This window comes from Hyperolius riggenbachi, chromosome 12 (assembly GCF_040937935.1).
Source record: "Hyperolius riggenbachi isolate aHypRig1 chromosome 12, aHypRig1.pri, whole genome shotgun sequence".
In the NCBI taxonomy this organism is placed as follows: domain Eukaryota; kingdom Metazoa; phylum Chordata; class Amphibia; order Anura; family Hyperoliidae; genus Hyperolius; species Hyperolius riggenbachi.
In genome coordinates this window covers 91,465,163-91,478,515 of record NC_090657.1, presented here as the reverse complement: position 1 = coordinate 91,478,515, position 13,353 = coordinate 91,465,163, and the positions used below count along the sequence as shown (strand labels likewise).

Here is a 13,353-nt window from a genome sequence, read left to right as displayed (position 1 = left end):
TCAGCAGGAGAGTCAGGCAAGTGGTATTATTTTAAAAGGAAAAATCCATATCCTTCTCAGTTTAGCTTCCCTTTAAGCATAATAAGACTGGACAGAAAATTTTTATATATATATATATATATATATATATATATATATATATATATATATATATATATATATATATATATATATATATATATATATATATATATATATATATATTACTGTATCAACTACAAATACTGGAGAAGGAGCTTTAATTAATTCAATTTTCCCAGGATTTCTGTGCAAAAAGTGATAACATTTATTTTTAAAACTTTTTTTCCCAGTAACTTGCCAAAATGTGTCAAGCAAGGGTCTACTATACAGTGCAGGAGAGTATTGATGTGTATGCACGTTTATACTGTTCACAGCATGTTTTTATGGACGGATATATCTGCCCATACGGCTAGGGAGGTTAAGCATTTTACTGAAGCAATTAAAATCATCTTCACACAAGGGTTTTTCCCATGTACCACACACTTCCCAGTTCCTTTAAATTACTTAGCAAGGTTTAACAATTTATTTGAAAATAAACCAGAATAGTCTGTGGGTGGTATTTTCAGAGAAAAGCTGCAATTTTCCCTAACTGGACAGCAAGCAGAAAGACTTAATGTGCAGCAATTATGTCGGCTTGTGACTCCCGGGTTAGACACAAGACATTTACATGCAAGTGGACAAAATGAAGTTGGATAATGACCGGCTTAGGATGACGACAACAACCAATTACATCCACCCACTGTGCTAACTTGCCATCACTTCCCCTGCATGTGTAACTACACCGCAATTGTGTCCAGCCAGATGAATAAGTAAAAAGACAAAGACAAACACTTATATAGCGCTTTTCTCGTGGCGGACTCAAAGCGCCAGAGCTGCAGCCACTAGGACGCGCTCTATAGGCAGTAGCAGTGTTAAGGAGACTTACCTAAGGTCTCCTACTGAATAGGTGCTGGCTTACTGACCAGGCAAAGCCGAGATTCGAACCCAGGTCTCCTGTGTCAGAGGCAGAGCCCTTAACCAGTACTCTATCCAGCCACAGCTAATACTGTAATACTGCAGCAGAGAACAACTGCCCAACGTGATCCATAATTAAACCCTGAGAATGTGTAGACTGGCACATGAATGGGAATTACAAAAACTCAACATAAATCAGGAAATCTATTGTGAGAACCGATCACTCCTTCTGCTCTTGAGCACAACAGTGGGCACTTCATGCAGAATCCATACAGGTAGTGTTTATCCTACAAAGACAGACCTAAAGCACCAGTTCAGGCAGTTTTTATATACAGTGAACAAAACAGTGAAAAGGAATTATTCATAAAAAGTAAAACAAAAAGGGCTGTTTCTGTAAAATAAAAGAATACCCACTGCACCAGTCCATAAATCCTCATTAACCAAGAACTGCACATTCACTTCTAGTAAGTCTGAACCACTCCCCCATAAGTGACTACTCTAAATGAAGCCACACCCCCATCCTCACAAATAGCCTATCAATGCTGTTAATCTATGGCAAGGAGGCATGGCTTCAACTTGGAGGTGGGGGAAACAAGCAGGCAGCTGAAGGTTGCTAAGAAAGAATGGTCTATGACAGGGGTCTGCAACCTTTAAGACATAAAGAGCCACTTGGACCAGTTTCCGAAAAGAGAAAAAAACTGGGAGCCGCAAAACCATATGCACAAATCGTTAGCAGATCTGACCCCCATATGCACAATCCGTCAGCAGATCTGACCCCCATATGCACAATCCTTCAGCAGATCTGACCCCCATATGCACAATCCTTCAGCAGATCTGACCCCCATATGCACAATCCTTCAGCAGATCTGACCCCCATATGCACAATCCTTCAGCAGATCTGACCCCCATATGCACAATCCTTCAGCAGATCTGACCCCCATATGCACAATCCTTCAGCAGATCTGACCCCCATATGCACAATCCTTCAGCAGATCTGACCCCCATATGCACAATCCTTCAGCAGATCTGACCCCCATATGCACAATCCTTCAGCAGATCTGAACCCCATATACACAATCCTTCAGCAGATCTGAACCCCATATACACAATCCTTCAGCAGATCTGAACCCCATATACACAATCCTTCAGCAGATCTGACCCCCATATGCACAATCCTTCAGCAGATCTGACCCCCATATGCACAATCCTTCAGCAGATCTGACCCCCATATGCACAATCCTTTAGCAGATCTGACCCCCATATGCACAATCCTTCAGCAGATCTGACCCCCATATGCACAATCCTTCAGCAGATCTGACCCCCATATGCACAATCCTTCAGCAGATCTGACCCCCATATGCACAATCCTTCAGCAGATCTGACCCCCATATGCACAATCCTTCAGCAGATCTGAAAAAAACAAAACAAAAACATTTACTCACCTAGTCAGGCCTCCTGTCCCGACCTAGTGGCGCGCAACTCCCACGATCCTCTTCCTACGTCACGTCCTGCCTGCAGTGTTACGGGAAAATGGCCGCCCGAAGCCCTGCACTGCACTGGTCCGGCGGCCTCTCTGATAGGCTGCCGGCCAGCGACAACAGCACACGTCATGCACGCCGCAGCCACTGACACCGGAGCCGCAGCGAAGATGAAAAAGAGCCGCATCCGGCTCCGGAACGCGGGTTGCCAACCCCTGGTCTATGAACTGGTGTAGTGGATTTTTATTTTTAACGCATAAATAGAGCAATGTTCTGTCTGTAATTTAAGTAGTCTCTGTGCACCCAGTTAATGACCGTACTTTGGTTTTGTTCACATCTAAAATTGAAATAGTTGACGCTAGCGATTTTCATTTTGCACAATTTTTTTCCCCTCCCGACGCTTACTTGCACGTTGCGATTTTGTGGAAAGCGCTTTTCAAAGAGCTTTTACAGAGCGATTAGTTTTTTCACTTCCTGACGCAAGTCAGGAAGTGAACTCTTTGACCCGGAAAAGAATAAATACAATGTATATATTCTTAAAAGTTCTGGGGAAATCACTATACCAAGCGCTGTTACTAGCATTTTGTGATTTCCCTATAGCTGCCATTACAGGCAAATCGCCCCAAAAATGGTACAGGCAGCACTTTGGTGAGCAGATCGGAATTTAACCATTTAGATGTGAACACTCATAGGGAATTATTGCACAAGCGCTTTTTTAGGTCAATTTCCAAAATCGCCGGTGCTTAATAAATGCCCTAGGTGTGAATGAGACCTTAGAGCTCCTGAGGTGCTAAAGCTACATACTATGGAGCCTCACTACTACCAGGTAAGAACACAGTGCCTCACTATGGGCTTACTTTCAGCTACATACACATGCAGGACTCCTGTCATGTAAACCAATCTTTCATTATAATTTTAGGTGACAGTCTTGTAATGATTATAGTATGGACACCTGTCTATCCAATGGAGAGGATGAGAAAGCTTCCTACTGCAACCGCATTTGGCCAAGGATTTTCACATGTAGAGGTGCGGTGCAGGCGTGTAAAGCCCTGTACATAAACTCGATGATTTCCAGACGGCCGGTCAGAGGCTACTCTGCTGAGAATCTAGCATGTAAAGCGGCTCTCAATCAGCATCGCTGAGTGATCTGCCTGGCGTATTGCCTCAGCTGAACACAGGCTAAAGCAGGCATGGGCAAACTTGGCCCTCCAGCTGTTAAGGAACTACAAATCCCACAATGCATTTGCCTTTATGAGTCATGACTGTGGCTGTCAGACTCCTGCAATGCATTGTGGGACTTGTAGTTCCTCAACAGCTGGAGGGCCAAGTTTGCCCATGCCTGGGCTAAGGGCATGGTTCTCCTACTCACATCGTCTGCTCAGTGCGGCTCCAACCCCCTCCTCCCTCTCTGGAGCAACAGTTCAGGGCCAAGACTGTATGTGTACAACGTTTAAACGGTCACTTGAGGGATCGTCACCCAAGCAACAGTCCTCGTATGTGTGTACAAGACTTATCACACAGGAGACTGCGAACCAAAACAATCATAAACAACCAGAAAATTAACTATGCGTTATAGCTGTATTACTATGGCAATGATAGATTGGGAAGCTGCAACAAGTCTTGGGAGATACACCGTTGAACACTTGCTGCTGTTATCCACTCTGTGTTACTTACACAAGTTATCTTACATTGTTCAGACATGTTTTATAGCCACTGGATCATTTTGGCCAACAACCGGACATCTGTACAGGCATCCTTCATCTTTGGTGCTCAAAACATCTCAGGCATAAAGATGCTGGTCAGGCTGTATTACTTCCCTCTGCATAAGAATTCTCCTGCTTCTCCTTCCCCATAAATGCCACTTCGCCAAGCCAAGCATGCATGACTGTCACGACGACGAATGGCCAGACCTTTGCCTGAAGCTATCATGAAGTCTAGCTTTAGGTGACAGAGACTACTGTTTGTATAGAGCTTTAGGATATGATTGGCTTAGCTTTTAATTGAAGAACGGAACAGAACTAATATTTGTATATCAGATCATCTTTTAAGAAGAGCCGGTAAAAACAAGAAAAAGTTCTAATCTTTCAAGACAGAACAGCTAACACTGTACAGACTTCTATACTTCAGTGTGACTTCTATACTTCACCTGATTCTGTGCACTGAACAAAACCACCACGGAGTTAATGGATTCTGTTTGTTGAGATACTTAAAGAGCAACTGTAAAGTAAATAATGAATAAAAATGGCTTTTTTTTAAATAATATTAAATTATAGATTTAGTCAGTGTTTGCTCATTGCAAAATCTCATCTCCCTGATTTACACTCTGAAATGTATTACTGGTGGTTACCTCTAATTCTTCCAGATGATCTGTGTTCGTTACTGAGAATTCTATGCACAGAGGGAGATACTTTGCAGTTGGAAAAAAAAGCAGTTATTTCCCACAATGCAACAAGGTTCACAGAGAGCAAACTGTCAGGACCAAGGTCATGACATTACACTGTGGGAGGGGTTTCATCACAATATCAGCCACACAGACCCCCCCCCCCCCCTCCCCTGATGATCTATTAGAGAAAAGGTAAATACTTCATGTAGGAAACAGGTTATCAACTAATGATTGGGATGAAGTTCAATCCTGGGTTAAAATTCCTCTTTAAATAAAAAAATAAAACTAGTTTCTCTAGACGTGAATAGTTACACCATGTGCATGTGAAAAAAGTTGCCGGATATTGCAGCTAGTAGAAGATCTGTTAATTACCCATATTCTACTACGGAATTACAATAATAAAATATTGGTTATCGTTATGGATATTTTACTAAGACATGACCCTACTCTGACACAGAACCCTCCCTCTACCAATGACTAACCTTAACACCCCCCCCCCCCTTCTGGTGGAGCCCAACACTCTTTAACACCCCCACCCCCCAGTGGTGCCTAACCTTACCCTCCTTAGTGCTTCACCCCCACCTCCTAACCACCAATATTTTTATGCCATAGGCGACAATGTTAAAAGCTGCAATTAGCTATAGCAGCACGGTAAATGGTAAGCATTGGCTATAAAGGGTAAAGTGGGTATAAACCTCGGGCGACCTAAATTACCGTTTACAGCGGCCTTTAACATTTCCGTGTATGGCTGTGCCATTTTCAATAAACCTCTGGTGCCCTTTTTATCTGATTGGATTGCATGAAAAAAAACGACTCACAGCAGAAGGAAACTGATGTATGGAGAAAAAAACAATTGTTAACAATTGTTGCTGTGTTATCCAAACAGTGAACTGTTGTCAAGGCTACAAGGAAGCACAATTCAACAGATCTACAAATCTATAGCTGGCTGCACAAACATTCTACATTGTAATCGAATTGGGTAAATCTAGTGTGTGCACAGGTGCCCAACATTAGCCACCTTCCCCTCAGTTATGCGCCAACTTAGACACTACCTGACCTAGCATTATCATAGTTCTGGCTATGAGCTACAAAGCAATGTCCTGCAAGCATGTCCTCTGCCCATACCCAAGTTCTTAGAGGTGGTCGTTATTAGCCACCTCAGTTGAGTCTAACCTAGTATGAAACAAAAGCTTTAGTTTGCCCCTCTGAACAGGCCTACTCTAGAAAGGAAGGTAAACACTTGGCAATGAGAAATACCACTAAGACAGCAGACAATGCTGCTATTGTCTGCTTCTCTGAATAGGTCAGCCCAAGAGGCAAGACTGAGCATGTCAGACTTCTGTCAGCTCCTATTGGCATTTCTGCCAGTCTCTGGGCAAGACTTGTCATTGGTAGGGTAAGAATTGCAATGAGCCAAACTGTTTTACCTCATTGTCCCCTACAGTCCCAGCTATAACAGACTATGGTTATGAGTTTACTTCCGTGTTCTCCACAGGCCTCTTTATCAGACTGAATGAAGAGGTTGTCTGAAGCTTCGCACCTGCTGACATTCAGGAGGGAGAATTCATTCCCTTGGTATCAATGGGTTACAAAGAACAGAGAATAAATCACTGTATCAGAGACAGCCGCCGGCCCTATTTCCACAAAGATCTCTACACTGCGTATCCCAGGCTGCACTATCACACCCATAAGATTGGCTTCAGCCCACAGTGAACTGGACAGGGGAATCTACTGAAGTGGTTTAGCCCTCTCATATAAACTATCGGAGTAGCATCAGATAACAAGAACCAATAGGCTTCAATTAATTGGCTTCCTTCTACATCACTGCTAACAGTGGGTGGTTAAAGATCTAATATAACTGGGCAGCCCACAGAACCCACAGCGTAATCTCTATGGGAGTAAAAGGTATCATCACTTGGTAAAACTGGCTCACATCCTTGACCTGTTTATTTACTACTCTCTTCTGTGGGGTTCACTAGGCCAACAAGGGATGAGCAGAAATTACGCCTACGTGGAATTACGCATCTTAATTCACAATTACGCTTCGCAATGTGAAATTTTAGGGAAAAGTGTAATTAATTTGGTACGCAATTGTAAGCATTCATAATAACGCAAGAATTTACATATAATTTCGTGCCGACTTTGGCGGTGAATAGCAAAGCCCCTATAAAAGCTATTGCTACAAAATTGCTATATACAGTATGTTAAAGAGGATAATAAGTACAAAGTTAAAAAAAATAATTTTTCAAAAAGATCTTGTAGTTTGAGAAAATAGATTTTAAAAATGGTTTTTTTTTTAACTTTTTTTTTTTTTTTAAATCATTTTTCTTTGCATTTTAAAATAGATTTTCACAAAACTACAAGGTCTTTTTGAAAGACTATTTTTTTGACTTGTACCCACTACCCCCTTTAACATATATAGCATAACATTAATAATATAAATAAAATTTTGGAAGCAACATGTATGGGGACTTTGCCATTCACCGCCAAAGTCAGCACAAAATTACACGTAAATTCATGCATAATTACGAATGCTTATACAAAGTCAACTGGATAAAGTCGTAATCACATATAGGCGTGCCGCGTAAATTCAAAAATTCACGCGTAATTATAATTAACTGATTACGATCATCGCTGTGGCCAACTCCATCTCATACTGTGTCTCCAGCTGCTCTCTTATATGCCAGACTAAGGATTTTTCCTACAGGCCTGTACTTATCTGTGACTGATGTTGCCCGTCCGGGTTCAGGATCCAATCCCTCAGGTGAAATCGCTGGGCCACCACTGTACAGACGCAAAGTCAGCACTATTGCTATTGGGGGGGCAGAGGGCCGACAGAGCTGCGCATGGCGTGACATCAAGCGGCAGACGAGGCAAGCGGCGGCACAAAGGAGTCAGTCACCGCTAGGCCAAGTTGATCTACCTGCCGGATCGCTTGCAGAGTGGTGGTCGAGGGGCTACTTAACCAAATTCCAATTTTAATCAAGCGTGTGTACTGAGCTTTAGATCTGGCAGCAAACATGGCGGTGGAGTGGGTATTCTTTCTTAACTATGTTCCTTTAAAAGGACAACTGAAGTGAGCAGAGTATGGGAGGCTGCAATTTTCATTTCCTTTTAAAAGGACACCAGAGCCGAGAGGAATATGGATGCTACCATATTTATTTCCTCGCAAACAATGCCAGTTGCCTGGCTGTCCTGTTGCTCTTCTAGCATACGTGGTGTGTGTCAAAACCCTAGAACAAGCATATGGCTAATCCAGTAAAACCTGAGTTGGAGTACCTGATCTGCATATGCTTGTTCAAGGTCTATGGCTAAAAGTATTGGAGGCACAGGATCAGGAGGCCTGCCAGGCAACTGGTATTGTTTAAAAGGAAATAAATATGGCAACCTCCATGTCACTCTCACATCGTGTTCCCTTTAAAAGGAATCAGGCTTTGTAAGCCGCCACCCCCCCCCCCCCACCCTTTCCCCGATCTACTTACCCGAGGCTTCTTCCAGCTCCTTCCCGGCGACATGTCCCACGACCCAGCTCTGCTCGCAGCCCGGTGTCCCCACAGATACTGAGGCTGACCTCAGGGTCAGCCTGGTACTGCACCTGCGCCGCTGTCAATCACAGCCACGGTGTACTATGCAGGCACAGTAGTTCTGTACAGTACACCGCGGACAACATGGCCGTGATTGACAGCAGCGCAGGTGCAGTACAAGGCCGACCCAGAGGTCAATCACTGCCACTTTGTCCGGTGTACTGCACCTGATGACTCCGTTAAACAATACCAGCTGCCTGGCAGCTCTGCTGGTCTATTTGGCTGCTGTAGTATCAAATCACACCAGAAACAAGCATGCAGCTAACCTTGTCAGTTCTGAAATCATGTGAAAAACACCTGTTCTGCTGCATGCTTGTTCAGGGTCTATGTCTAAAAGTATTAGAGGCAGATGATAAGCAGGATAGCCAGACAACGGATATTGTATAAAAGGAAATAAATACGGCAGCCTCTATTTCCCTCTCACTTCAGTTGTCCTTTAAGCTGCTCATCACTATGCATTTCCCTTTCGTATTCATCTTTTGAAGTTCAAGGCTTTCCATTACTACTTTTCTCACCACTTCCTGACTGTAATGATTCTACTATCGTCCTGGCTTAGCCACTTACTAAAGTCCGGACGCATTAAAATGTCCTGTTTGCCCCTTTTAACAGCAACAGGGCGTTTAAATACATCATGTTTCACAGCACACACCTGCTGGGACTCGAAATTCTGTGATTAATGAACAGGAACATGTGTTCCCTGAACCAATCCAGTGCCAATATAAGCAATAATCGTTGTTATAAACAAGTAACAATAATCATTCTTAAAAACTGTTAGTAAATGTTTTTCTCCCAGCTCATTTATCACCTCAGATTGCTGTCAATCTGCGATCAGAGGTAACAGCTAGGAAAGAGACCATGATTGTACTGCGGTAGGCTTTTTTGTGGATATTACAATTAACCCCCTAGCATCACTGTAATGAATAGCGACATAGCAGCGGTGGTGAATGGCGTTACCACCGCAGCTGCTTCTGATTCTATACCTGCCAGTCTTCCCGCACCTCGGGCGTCTAGCACGCCGAGGACGGGTGTCTCTGCTGCTCACAGGGGTGCATTAGCGCCTGCGCATGCTCACCGTCAGGATCTTTATGCCAGGAGGAGGCGCATCAGCTGACTGGCTGGTCGGCTGACGTCACAGGGCACGCTCGCCGCTGCTGATTGGTTGAAGTGCGGTGGGCGTGCCTCAGGGGTCTCCTCCGCTTCTTAAGCACGGCGGATTCAGTGGCAACTTGTCTGCTGTTGCGAATACTTCGTGTTAGCGCTCAGACCTTAGATAGATCCGGTGTGCTTTGATCCGGGAGGATACCGGGGATTTCACACAGTGATAGGATTGTTTGATAGCCATAATTATAATTGAAAATTGTATTATCTGTTATGACTCTTGCTCGTTCTGACTATTCCTAAGGTGGCCATACATGGTACAATTTTTCAATTAGATAATTTAGTTTGATTATTCCATTAGATCGAATATAAAGATTTTTCCAGCATGTCCGATCATTTTTCCAGAAAAAAACTGGATAATCGTTAGAATTTCTTGATCGAAAAAAAAATATTTTCAACTTTCATTCAATTCGATCATTTAGATCGAATAGAGGGGACAATCGAACGTTTTTATTGTACCCTGTATGGCCACCATTACTCTCAGTGATTTTGTACTTCTACCCATCTGATCTTGTTGATGACTCTGCCTGTTATTACCTTCTTGTCTGCTTTCTGACTTTGTACCGTATCTGCCAGTCTGTTGCCAAACTCTGCTAGTCTGACCACTCTACTCTCACCAGAGGGCCCTAGTCTCTGGTGAGGGGTCTGGTACTGTTAGTGCCCACCAGCTCCTCTGGTGTGGCATCATCATACCTATCAGTACTATTGTTGCACCAAGCACTACACCTATCTACACTCATTGCTATTGGTTGCCTCCTCAGCTCTTGTATATCTGCATTATAGGTGATACTGCAGATCACCTAATAATCAGAACTCTGTTATTTCTGACACCAATCATTACAATCACCTTTCGTAGCCAATTAGCCCTTTATTTTCTTTCTTATGCCCACTTTTAGTACTCCTCCCCTAAATTGTATATTTCTTCTTTTCATTATTCAAAAAAAAAAAAAAAAAATCAAAATGTACCCCCTTTGTTGGTGTGGCGGGGAGACGCTTTTCTGTAGAGGATGCAGCCGCCATCCGCCAGCAGACAGCATTGAGGATGATTCAGGGAGAAAATGGCCCCCTGTGACCGACTGAGTCAGATTCTGACAGACCAGAGTGTGTAGGACCGCCATCCTGACACTTCAGGAGGGATAATGTATCCACTGACCAGGACCCGTCAGGTGCTATACCAGGGGGCTCGGTGGGCTACATGGCTGAAAATGATTGAGATCATTCATGGTACCTGTTCATCTTAACTTAGTAGCGCCCAACATCCCGCCTTTTACAGGGGCAAGCGGAATCTCACTGAAAATTTTCAGCCTGCAACTTTCTTGCAGCTATTCGTCACTGACGATTTGTTGCAGGACATTGTGCAATCCCTTCTATTATTTGGCTGGAAGATGGAAGCCCACCACCATAGCAGAGCTAAAAGTATTTCTGGGTCTAACACTACGTATGGGCATAGTCCACCAACCAGTTATCTGCATGTTTTGGTCTAAGGACCTATTACACAGCACACACCCTTATCCAGCTACAATGAGCAGGCTGTGCTTTGAGGCTATCAAAATGTCGCCACTTTGCTGAACAATTCTCTAAGCGTACCCAGAGGTGACCCTGCCCATAAACTTTTTAAGCCGAGGCCCCTACTTACCTACCTCACTATAACATTTAGTGAGGTCTATACCCCCAGAGAAAGATTTTGCAGTGGACAAACCTCTACTACTCTTCCATCGCCAATTGGGGATTGAGGAGGAGGTTTTTTTTTTTGTTTGTTTATCAAGAGTGCAACCACCACCAGCTCTGCCTGCTGCCCAAGTATCACTTGAAGTTGTTGCTGTTTTTTTTTTTATCAAGAGTGCGACCACCACCAGCTCTGCCTGGTGCCTGAGTGGAGTCGGGTTTGTACATCTCCACCTGCCGACAGTAGTTTGTTGCCCTTCTGCAACTGACCTTTGTGAGTGTAATCTACCTTCACTCTACTCTTCACAATATTTTCCCACTACTATGACATACTGCACTATTTGGGCTCCTGTTGTCTCTGTTTTTTTTTCCCCCTGTAGGGTGCAATTTTATCACCACCCCAACCTTCACCTCACTAAAATTTAGTGAGGCCTATACCCCAGAGAAAGATTTTGCAGTGGACAAATCTCTATTACCCTTCCAGGGCAGATTGGGGATTAAGCAGTGCATCCCAGGTAGTTTCCAACGTGTCATATCAGCTCCCAATCGATAACAGGATCAATTTTCAGATCACTAATGTACAAAATCAATCCAGTCATTGATCGGGAGCTGGACATATCTTTGAAATTATCAGTTCGCCACATTGATTTGAAGGGAAATTGAATGGTGTGTACCTAGCATTACAGGCCACCCAGATTCAAATATTTGGAGAAGCACTTGTGCCAATCAGACTCATCAGAGGATATGGGGCTTTAACGCAAATCTGAGATGAAAAAACTATAACAGGTAACTTGAGATATAGATATATAGATATATTTTATTTAAAGTTTACACAGCATATCTAGCTGCAAACAGCTTCAAAGTTTATGATTATTTATTCCTGTGATACAATGAGGGCATCCATGTTCTGTTTGTCACATTGTCACAGGCTGAGGGCTGGAGATGCTATCAGCTTGCCTGTGTGTAAATTCAGTCCTCCCTCCTCCCCTCTGCTTCTGAAATCAATGGCTAGTAACCTCCTCCTCAGACTGAGCTCCCATAAGCCCTTATGATAATTGAACACAATTATGCAATGAGTAAAAGTTTATCTCGGATCCACTTTAAACTGGAGATATCAAACCTCCACTGAGTGTACAATTCAAATTATTGGTGCTCCCCACTCCCCCTGCTTCAGGGCAACTCATCAGATCCTTAGCTCAAGTTTGTAGCCCCACCCCCTTTGCCACTCTGGCAAACAAACTGCTTTCAGGCGCAGGATTCCTCCTTCCTGCACTGACGGAACCCTCACAGTAAAAGTCACTTGTATAGCGTAAAAATACTATAGCAGAATGTCGTTATAATAAACGTTGATATAGTAAACCTCTGGCAATAGTAAACTCAGTCCCAAGGTCCCAGCTATGCACCTTTATGAAAATACAATGTAAGGCCAATTCTGGTATAACTACTTGGCCAGGTCCCTGGGAGATAACTATAAAGGGATTCTACTGTATTTAATAAAATAAGCAAAACTTATGTATAAAAGCTGCAATCAACCCCCTCTACCATGCAATCTTGCAGGGCAACATAAGACCAAGAGGACCAGTATACCCAGTCTACCAGACCACAGCTCCCCACACAGTGAGTGAACATATCTCGTAATCTTAAAGCAAGAGAAAGTGCGCGACTCAAAACGCAGCTGCGTCCAGCTGAAGGGTCACCCGGATATCAGGTATAATGAGGTCTACTGTGTATACAACTATTTTAAAGGATAGATTTTGTGCTTTGGAACAACCAGGCAAAGAGAAAGGGATTGTGGTGGTCATAATTAAACCACACGAATACTTCTGCTCAGCTGACTCCACTGTTTATGACTGGCTAAGCAACAATCTATAGTATGTACAGATATAACCCAACATATTCCCTCTTGCCTTCTGCAAGTTCAATCAGCCTTGCTCGAACCACTGTTACTGTATGCTTGATGAGGGATGTTGCCGGCTTTTTTTCATTTCTTTCACAGAACATAACTTGCTGCTTGGCTGGAGCAGCGCGTCTGTACAGGGTTAGATACTTTCGTCAGTAGAGGGAAGCCTCTGGATCCTTCAGAGCATTTCTCCAATTCTTCTTGAGCCCA

The 13,353-nt window shown here is 43.4% G+C and overlaps 1 protein-coding gene across 2 annotated transcripts in view; it reads right to left on the bottom strand.

The window, feature by feature from the left end:
- RAB5C (RAB5C, member RAS oncogene family) overlaps positions 1–13,353 on the bottom strand; it is a 50,607-nt gene that overhangs the window by 36,043 nt on the left and 1,211 nt on the right. The window contains exon 1 of one of the 2 annotated variants that reach the window (XM_068262194.1): positions 9,493–9,514. The exons of the other annotated variant lie outside the window; for it this stretch is intronic. The gene's annotated coding sequence lies outside the window, so the exon portion shown is untranslated. Of the gene's footprint in view, positions 1–9,492; positions 9,515–13,353 lie in introns of those variants that run through there. 2 annotated transcript variants of the gene reach the window in all.